The 9872-nt window shown below is 38.3% G+C and overlaps 1 pseudogene; it reads right to left on the bottom strand.

The window, feature by feature from the left end:
* Positions 1-5835: 5835 nt before the first annotated feature.
* LOC102517563 lies at positions 5836-6888 on the bottom strand (annotated as a pseudogene).
* Positions 6889-9872: the final 2984 nt, after the last annotated feature.

The following is a 9872-nucleotide window of genomic DNA, read 5'->3' on the forward strand; positions in this document are numbered from 1 at the left end:
TTACTAGGCTGAAATCAATAGCCCTGTGTTCATTCACATTTCAGCACTCATCTGGTTTCTCCCCAGATGTTTGAACTTTACACATTACCAAAATAAATCCTCATACTTTCTTTGATAAGCTAAGTCAGAGTTTCTTCTGATTGCATTTTGAATTGTTTTCTCTCTAAATGTTCATTTTCAAGTTTGTTACTGTGATCCCCATCTGTACCTACCTTATTTCTCTGGAATTTGTTGATGTGTGGGAAAATTAGCTCTTCCCCTAGACATTTGTTCTTTTAAACTGATTTGAAGAATTTTCAAGAACAGGGGTTAGAGACCAAAACTGTTAAACATTCTTCCTTTCATCAATGGCTATCTACTGGGTTCATATTACATATTATAAATTCTTGGAAAACAATTTTTTAGTTTAAAATATTTTGAATTATATTATTCACATAATTTCACATGTACAAAAACTAAATACAGAATTAGCAGACTCTCCCAAGACCCCTCAAAAATTTCATAGCAAGGTCAAGGCTTGTGCCAAATGTCTCACTCCTCAATCCTGATTCTACTTCTGAACTCCCCATATTGGTAAAGGGCACTGCCGTTCTCCCTGGAACCCAAGCAGAAAACTGGCAGGAACACTGGTGCCTCCTTTCGTGTTATCCTCCCTGCATAAGACACACCATATGCCTGGGCCCTTCTCTCCAGCTCTTCTACCTCTTGACTCTATTTATCTACATCAAGGCACTAGCCCCCTCCAGTTTTTCTGCCTGGAGGCACTGTCCACCATACAACAGCTAGATTAACCTTTAAAAATAACAGATCTGATCAAGTTACTTTCCAATTTTATTTTGTCTAATAATTCTCTATTACCTAAACCCTGAACATTATTGCATAATGGAGGAATATTTTGATATTAACTAATATTTCCTTTTATTTTATTCCTATATTTAAAAACTTTGCAGCATAAAAGTGTTCCAACAATCCAGACATAGAGAAATTAGTAGTAAGATGGCGGAGATAACAGTGTGATGAGCCCTCATGGGTTCTCACCTGGCTGCACCAGTGATCAACATATGGCTAATCTTGTTTCACCTATACCTTCCCACTCCTCCCACCCCAGTACCCTTAGCTGAATTAATTTAAAGCAAATCTCAGACAACCTGTTGTGCTTTTCATTATCAGCAAGTTCCTTCTTTTCCTTGATTTCAGACCTGAGTTGAGGAAGCTCAGACTCACTGCCTCAGGAGAAGGAGCATTCAGAGACCAATAGATTATTAGGTTTCAAACCTCAAAGTAGACTTTAGAAGCTCTCACCAGAGACAAGGTGTTTTTGATTTTTTGTTGTTGTTGTTGTTTTTTCAATCTTCAAAAGACAAAACTTATATAAAAGAATAGATCTGAGAAGAACAGAGGACAATGTAAAAGCAAATCTTTCCACCCCGGGTTTTGGGAGAGGCAGATAGAGAGGGGATAAGCAAGTGTAGATGCCCATGAAATCCCAAGAATGTTGGCCCTCAGTGAGTCCTGAGGAGGAGAGACGTTAGAAAACTCCACATTTGGAGGTGTAGGCACTGAAGAAGAAAGGATACCTGTGACATTATGTCCAAAGACCAGGTGGCCCTTGTGACACCTTGGTATGTAAATCAAGAGTGAGAAAGATTGTTTGGTGTGTCAGGGCAGAAATATACAGAGTTTTTATGGAGGACTTAGGGATCGTCGATAGAGAGCCAGTGATCTGAAGGGACTACATGGTCGAGACAAGAAGAACGGAGAGAGATCTGGGCAGAGAGAGCGCAGGGGCATGGTGGAGCCACAGAAGGCACTGGCTAGAGGGAGTTTCGGCAGCTGACAGATCCTCAGATACTGTCATCCTCTGAATCAACCTTAAGGGAAGGGGAGATTCAGGGAGGCCCTGAGTTGACTGACACACTGAGTTGTCTCATATTCACTGTTTTGCCACCAGGTGAAATAAGAGATTAAGATAGAAACTGCATTTACCTAGGATAGCAGAGTACATTTTTGCACTCCTGAGTGTGACCACCTCCAGAGAGAAGTCATCAGGACTCAGACTTTCTCCCTGTCTTTTTCTTTACAGTCACGCTCCACCTCTGGTCCCTGTTTTCCTCTTGGTTGCTTTGCTGTCAGGCAGGCTCTGGGTGGGCAGTGGGTGCTGGAAGCTTCAAGTATACATGCAACTGATCGGCAACTCAAGGGAAGAGAAAGTTGTCTCCTTGCCAAGAGCTCCTGCAAAGCACCAGGACTAAGTCTCACGGAAGTGTTTTGCATTGTGACTGTGAATCAACCACTGTGCTGTTGAGGTGGATAAGCTCCCATGGCTGGCCTGAGCTCACCACTACACTGCAGTTGAGGGTGGAGTCAGCTGATCTCCACTTCCTAAGGGAGAATGAAGGTGATGTTCCAGGAAGGCAAAAAGATACAGAACAGGCTGAAATAATACAAATGTTTAATTAAAATATTTGCTTAAATGAGTGGAAGAAACAAGACCTTCAAAATCTAAGACCAGGACTCTTCCAACTACACTACATTGCCTCTGTCTTTATTTCATACACTGCCATCCTTTACTGAACAAGTCAGAACTTGGACACCCTAAAATGGCATTAGTTCTGTAAGATGGCATGCAAGCTAATTATGACAAATCTGTGCAAGCTTTATAAATTTTTAATGGTGCTTCTATGGTACCTAGCTTTCAAGATTTAAGATCTTATAAAAGTGTAATAGTGAGTTCTTAAGTAGAAAGAGAGTGGCAGAAGTGAGGTGAGAGACTGCATTTCTGAGTAAGAAGTCTGACTGGTTCTAAGTGACGTGTGAATTTAGAGAGATTCGCACATCCTGAAAAAATAGTTTTATTTATTCATAAAGGTTTTGAGTTCTCCTCAGATTAACCATTTAGAGTCAAGTGCCCGCTGGGTCTGTGGGGCGATGAGTCACCTCTGGTTATTCCTCAAGATCGACTACAAGCTCTACAAATGTAGGACCTGTTCTCACCCTACATGCCTGTCTGGCACTGGCTGGTCACATGACAGAACCTCAGTAAGTACCGAATGAATGAAGTATGAGCAGTGGTTGAGATGAACAATAGTACAGACACACACAACTTTGACTATAGAATGTTATATGGAATGTTATTTTTAAGTTAAATTTGTTTTTCATACTTTATGGGGGTTGATATTAAAATTGTATCACATCTGTATCTCTCTCCTTATGGTATTTACGCTCGTTAGTAATAATAGCCAACCTATGTTGAATCTTACCGTGGAGCAAACTCTCTTGTAAGTACATCACTTCATCCCTGCAACAATTCTAGGAGCTTCTATTATTATATACATATTTATTACAAAGCTGGGATTTGTAGAGAGTGCTGGGATTTGTAGAGTGCTGGGATTTAATGCTGGCAGTGGGATTTCTAAGCATGTATTCTAGCTGTTAGGCTTACAGGGCCATTTGTAAATACTTGTCTGTCATATGTTCCTCTCTTAGAATAAAAGCTCTATGATACTGTCATATCTACCACACCTGGACAGGGCTTTGCTCAAGTTAATTGCATCAAATGAAGCAAGGAATTAATTAGCTAATTTCTTTAGCAAACAATGATTAATAGGAAAGAGAATTTGTAAAGTGTATTTGGCATCAGAGATTTTACAGATTTCTTAGATGACGAAGAAAGCATGTAATATATTATGACAAATATGAATAGCTAAATATTTAATGCAGATAGAAGGACAGATACAGATATACATATTCAGCATTTATAGTCTGCTTTTAGTTAGACTCACTTCTTCTAAACCCTAGATTTGAATAATAAAATCATCATATTTTAGGTTTGGGTTGGTACACATGTCATAATTAATTAGATGAACATTATTTTTACTTCAGTGGCTTTTCAGAATTATTTCTTTAAGAGCACTTGTAGACACAACGGAATGGAAGAAGTCTTTCTAGACCTGAAACACTTAAATCTATTGTAATTGATATTTTTACTATCAATCATCAGCACTCTACACATTAAAAGAATGATGTAATAAGTTATGAGGAATATTGGTATCAAACTCTTTTAAATATTCATGTTTATAAGCCATCAAGTACAACAGTCTTCAGCATTTCCTTAATTATGCCACGTATAAGAGAGGAAATACAAAGATAAATCATAGCAAGGATTACACTAATCATATATTTCATAATTGACTTAAGATTTCAGTTGCTTTTTAGAGTTTTAGTCTGTCAAACAGGTGTTTTTAGCTCTCATGGGTCCCTCTACCTACACATGTGGTTTATTTAACATTTTTGATGGGGGTTAAAAGTGAATTGTCTTTGCAGGTCCAAAACAAATCTTATATTTAATCTGGATAAGTCACCCAAACTCATGTTGGCTATTCATAAAATTAGGAACTTAGTTTGTGGAATAATAAAAGGAATCTGCAATTCCAAGGACTTTCCTCTGAGATTGCAGATGCTAGAACTGAGGTATGTTCTAGGATTTAATTTTATAACAAGCGCTAGCATTTTCTACCTTAAGGTAGCAGTCTCCTTTAACTTCATCCAAGTGGAATTCCATGACTTCTCCGGCACTTTGTCTCAGGTTGGCTCTGCAGCCCCAGGATTGTAAGAGCATATGTGCGAGTCTGGTCTGCTGTCTTCCCCTCTTCATTCTCCTTTTCTTTCTGTGTGGTGTGCTTATTACTCCTCTGGTGCTGCCCTGGGGTGGAGTAGAGGACAAATGATATTTCACTAGGTGACTTCTCAGGGAAAGGTGGAGATCCTCTTCATTTGGTAGTCAAAAAATCAAATTAAAGACTGCCCATAAGGCATGCAGGATCCTGGGCAAGCAACTGTTTTTTGTAGGGCCTCTGTCTAACAATGTGGTTAAAAAATATACTACGACATTCATGGACTCATATAAGGTACAGTGATTTATCAATGAAGAGTTATTAATGGATAGAGAGGAGGTATTTACGTATTTGTTTATTGTCCGATCAGTACAAGTAAAGATTTTTCATAGTTTCCACATGCATCTGTTCTGGTTGTGGTCCAGGAACCTATTTGTGTTTTTTATTCTCAAATGTGCTGTTTCCAGCATATTTCATATATCCCACTGTGAAATAAAGGTAGCAATGCTGTTATTAGTCACAAAAATCCATGGCTCCTTGGAACTTTATTGTATTGAAACTATATCAATTAGCTTGCCTTTGCAGTTCCCTGATACCATTTACTTAATGCTGGTTGTGTCATTACTCACAAGGCTGCATTATCCTGTGGACGGTGGCTTCCAGGGACTCTCTCAAAGGTTGTTATTTTGCTTTGTTGATGATGACAGATGCAATTTTTATCCAGAGTATTCAAGGAAATGTGAACAATAATTTGTTAAATTTATCATTCATGATTTTACAGTGTAAACATGGGACAGTTTATCTTCCTTCCATGTCTTTTCTTGAACTTGTCAGGACAACAATCACTGCACTCCTAGAATGTGAAGTCTTCATTGTGGAAGTCATCCAGATACTAGAATACTAGCTCACTCATGTGGACACATTTGTTGGTTGTTGGTAAGGCTACAGGGCCTACAAAATTCCATGTGCAGGAAGTCCAGTTGAGGCTTTTTTCTCACCTCAGTGATGACCAAAGTTGGGGCCTCTACCCTCCCCTTTGTTCACAGGCAGCTGTGTGACTTCTCCTGTTATTCAGGTCGAAATTCAAATGTCACCTCCTCAGAAAGACCTTCACTGCCCACCTTACAAAAGCAGCCATGAAGACTCTCTCCCTTACATAAGTCTATTTTATCATCTGCATGTACTCATCACTAGCTAAAATCAATTGACCATTTCTTTTTTTAACTAAAACACAGCCAATTTTATTCAAATTCTCCAAAACTTATACTCAATATGTTAATTGTTTCTAAAATTTTTCACCTTTATATAATGATTTTATTATTTCATCTTTCTTTTATAGTTTTTTTCATTTTTTCTTTACAGTTCTTCAATAGAAGCCAGTCTTGAGTTGTTCAGTTAGGAGCCTCTGACCTACTATTCTGCTTCAATTTCTTCTTAATACTTATATCCAACATCTGGCTCCTAAATGAAAAGCTTTTGGTCTTTTCAATCGCATGCTGATAGGGTAAGACTGCATTGTTACCCATTACCATAGACTTTATTTAGAATCAATCTTGGCATCCAGGATTGCATTTCTAGTGAAATTTACAATCCACCTTTTAGCTTCTTCTGGAGTCATGTTCAGTGTATCTGCCAACATGTTAATGCTGATGCACTGATGGATGCAACAAAAAGTCTCAAATATGAAGAGATGGGCATTTTCAATGAAATCCTCAAGACAAGTCACCAAGAAGAAATCATTTGCTAGCACTGATAAACATTCCCTCAGCTTTTTTCTGAGCCTCATTAAAGTCAAAGTTAACATATAAGAATTCAACAAACTCTTTATACATGTTAAGACTCCTGGACTAGATATTTTAGCACCTACTGGAATTTTCGAACATCTTTGTTTTTTATGACTGCGGTGGTCAAATAAGAGCATATGTGGACACGTCATTTGAATTGCATTAAGATACTGTGGCTGGTTAAAGGAAGAGATCAATCCTGTTATCACACCCTTTAGGGTGATTGAAGAAAACAAACAGAGGTCAGTGAGAATGAGCCATGTTTGCTGCTGAGAAGACTGAAGTGGAGAATTCCCAGAATTACTGTCTATGAATTGACTATTTCCTTGGGTTAGTCTGACTCCTCTTTCTTGACTGTAGGCTCCATGAGTGAGGGGCTCAGTCATATTTTCTGCTGTCACCCTAGTGCGTAACACAGGTCTTGGCATAAAGAAGTTACTCAAGAAGGATTTGTTGATGACTGAACTGGACTTCCTAAATTTCTTATTCATATCTATAATTATGTTTCCTTTCTTGTTCCTAATTTTTTTAATGCTGTATTTTTTTCTCCCTCTCTCTCCCTTTATTTTCTTGATTATTCTTGCCAATCCATTATGTATTTACTACTTTTTCCAAGAAAACTAATTTTGCTCAGGAGTCATGCCTATGTTTTTTGGAATTTTAAAAATTTCGATTCTCTATTTATTGGTTTTATTTTTTATTTCATCAACATTGACTTCACTTTTACCCAGCATGGCACATAATCCTGGATTCCTGTTTGCTCTCCTTTAACCACTTAGGAGAGACAGAGTACACCTAAATACAGGGATGAAATGTTCACTGAAGTATGGTCAGATACTGGCTGGGATGTAGCTCCTGATCTTCCCCCTTAATGAACCATTTTGCCAGTGAAGAGCTTTCTAATTCACTGCTTTTAGACTGATCCACTGGCCAATGTTCCCAACTACCAGATCAGAGTACTTGGCTGTTAGTCTGATGAGAGTTTAGGAATATATTCCTTGAGTACCTGTGAGATTGTGTGGCCCCAAATCTATATCAAGAACAAGAGAAGAGATGCACCCTGGCCCCTTCCCTCTAGATTTCTGTCTTGATATCTCTTTTGTTCAGTCCTAGTAAAAAGGAGTTAGATCAAGCTCCCACCTTGTATGAGCCCTTGATCTTAGGCTGTCTTTGAGATCTCGAATAGAAGACAGGATTGACTTAGATACTATAAGAACATGTTGGTAGACAGTCTCCAATGACATGATCCCCTATTTTGTTTCCTAATTATGGGAACTAGTTAAGAAGAATATAGGGTAAAGGCAGGCCATGAAGTATTTAGCTGGGGACAGCCAAGGGCTTTTGGAATATAGGCAACCTTCTATGTCATCTCAGGGTAGGACTGACTACTTATCTCACCACCAGAGCACAAGAAGTGCATATTTACTGAAGGCAAATTTGAATGATTTTGTTTGAATGTTGACTGGGTGAAAAACTTGGAAAATTCATCTTTCTATATATGGTCTTTGTACTGAAATTAACTAGCTTAACATCTGGTTTTCTAAACCTTATTGGTCACAAAGGTAATCAGAAACCCATTTCCTGGCAGCAGATTCCAAAACAGAAGTTAAGGACAAGGACTTAATGAGGAAAGCACAGATTTTATGTCCAAATAGCTTACTGAAGAAAGTACAAGTCAGGCTCATTGTTTGTATTTCTTCCTAAAACTGTAAAGATACACACATACGTGCTACAGGGCCTTTGTCTTACCTTCTGCTTTTCTTCAATTTGTAAAATGATTCACACAATTGGGAATTGTAACTAGCCTTAAAATATATAAAAATATATATATTTATATATACACTTCTATTTATATTTATATATGCATATATACACACATTTATACATATATACCTCATATATATAACGTATATCTCAAATGTGTATGGTCAAATTATGTGAAGCATAACCAAGTCATCAGAGCAATAATGTTGTCATTTAAAGCAGGCTCCTATGCGTGTTTTGCTTTTTCAGAAAGTTGGAAATCAATCCTTGGAATTGAATTTTATCATGCAACTTCGATGTAACTCTAGCCCACAGTTTATTTCATAGAGAAAAGGAATAATTCAAAATCGTTATTCTCAACTATGACCTCATCTCATGGGAAGTGGAGAAATATTTGACCATGATCTTTCCAAAGGCATGGTAAATGTATTCATATCAAATTTGGCCTGGTCACAGCACTTGAGGCTCTTTTGTCACTTTGTCTATAATAACTCTCTACTATCTCTACCCACACAGACTCATTCAGTTTGGTTTGTCACTGAATTCATCGGGTAAGGTGCTTTTAATGCAGCTAATTAATATAAAAAGGTTTGGGAATGTGTGATACCCAGTATATATACATATACTGAGAAGAGCCTTTCTTTTCTGCTCCATGTAGTTTCTGAGACATTCGTGCTTCCGGTAAATCTTGGCTTAAGTCATTAGGAACAGGGGAGAGAAACGTGTGGCTGCCTGGGGCGGGGAAGGGTGTGGCAGCCTGACTGGGTGGAAAGCCAGGAGGGCCAAACTGGGGAGGACTGAGATCAAGGCTGGAAAAACAACAGAAGCGGCTCACGGAGAGATGCTAATTCCAGGTTCAGGATTTTAGACTTTATTATGTTAAATACTGTTAACCTTCATTATTCATGGATTTTCCAGTTTGCCGCCTACCTGAACTTTATTTGTAACCCCCAAATCAATACCCACAGTCCGTTTGCAGTCATAATGGGATATACACAGAAGGGCAAAAAACTTAGGTCACCTGATGTGCATGTTCCCAGCTGAGGCTGAACCAAACGATGCTTCTTGCTTCAGCTACCAGACTGCAAAGCAGGATCCTTTTCACAGGACATTTAGTACCATGTTTTTCACATTTTTGTGCTTTTTGCAGATGATTTCACTGTTTAAAATGGCCCCAAGAAGAGTGCTGAAGTGCTGTTTAGTATTCCTATGGGCAAGAAAGCTGTGTCATGAGTTACGGAGAAAATATGTATGTTAGCGTTAGATAAGCTTTGTTCAGGCATGAGTTATAGTGCTGTTGATTGTGAACCTAATGTTAATAAATATATATATATGTGAAATACGATTTTTAAAACAGAATCACACATGCAACAAGGCTGTGTATTGCTCAGCTGATGAAAGTGTTATGACTACAGGCTTGTGGGAACCTAATCCTGTTTATCCCCTGAGAGGAACAGTTCCGTATTAACTAACTCACTGTTCCTGGTGGTTTTGTAGAACGTATCTACCATAACTAGTGAGAATTGCCTATAACTTTTTTTCTAAATGCAGCTGGAAGTCACTGAAAGGATTAAAACAGAAGATAGACTGCACAGCATGCGTGTACATATCTGTGCCCATTTTGATGATGAGAGAAGGGAGCTGCCTGCATGTTTCAAATGGCATTTAGACTTAAAATTCTGTTATGGAGAGCACTCACTGTGTGCTTTCT

The sequence above is a fragment of the Camelus ferus genome, chromosome 25 (assembly GCF_009834535.1).
Source record: "Camelus ferus isolate YT-003-E chromosome 25, BCGSAC_Cfer_1.0, whole genome shotgun sequence".
Taxonomy (NCBI): domain Eukaryota; kingdom Metazoa; phylum Chordata; class Mammalia; order Artiodactyla; family Camelidae; genus Camelus; species Camelus ferus.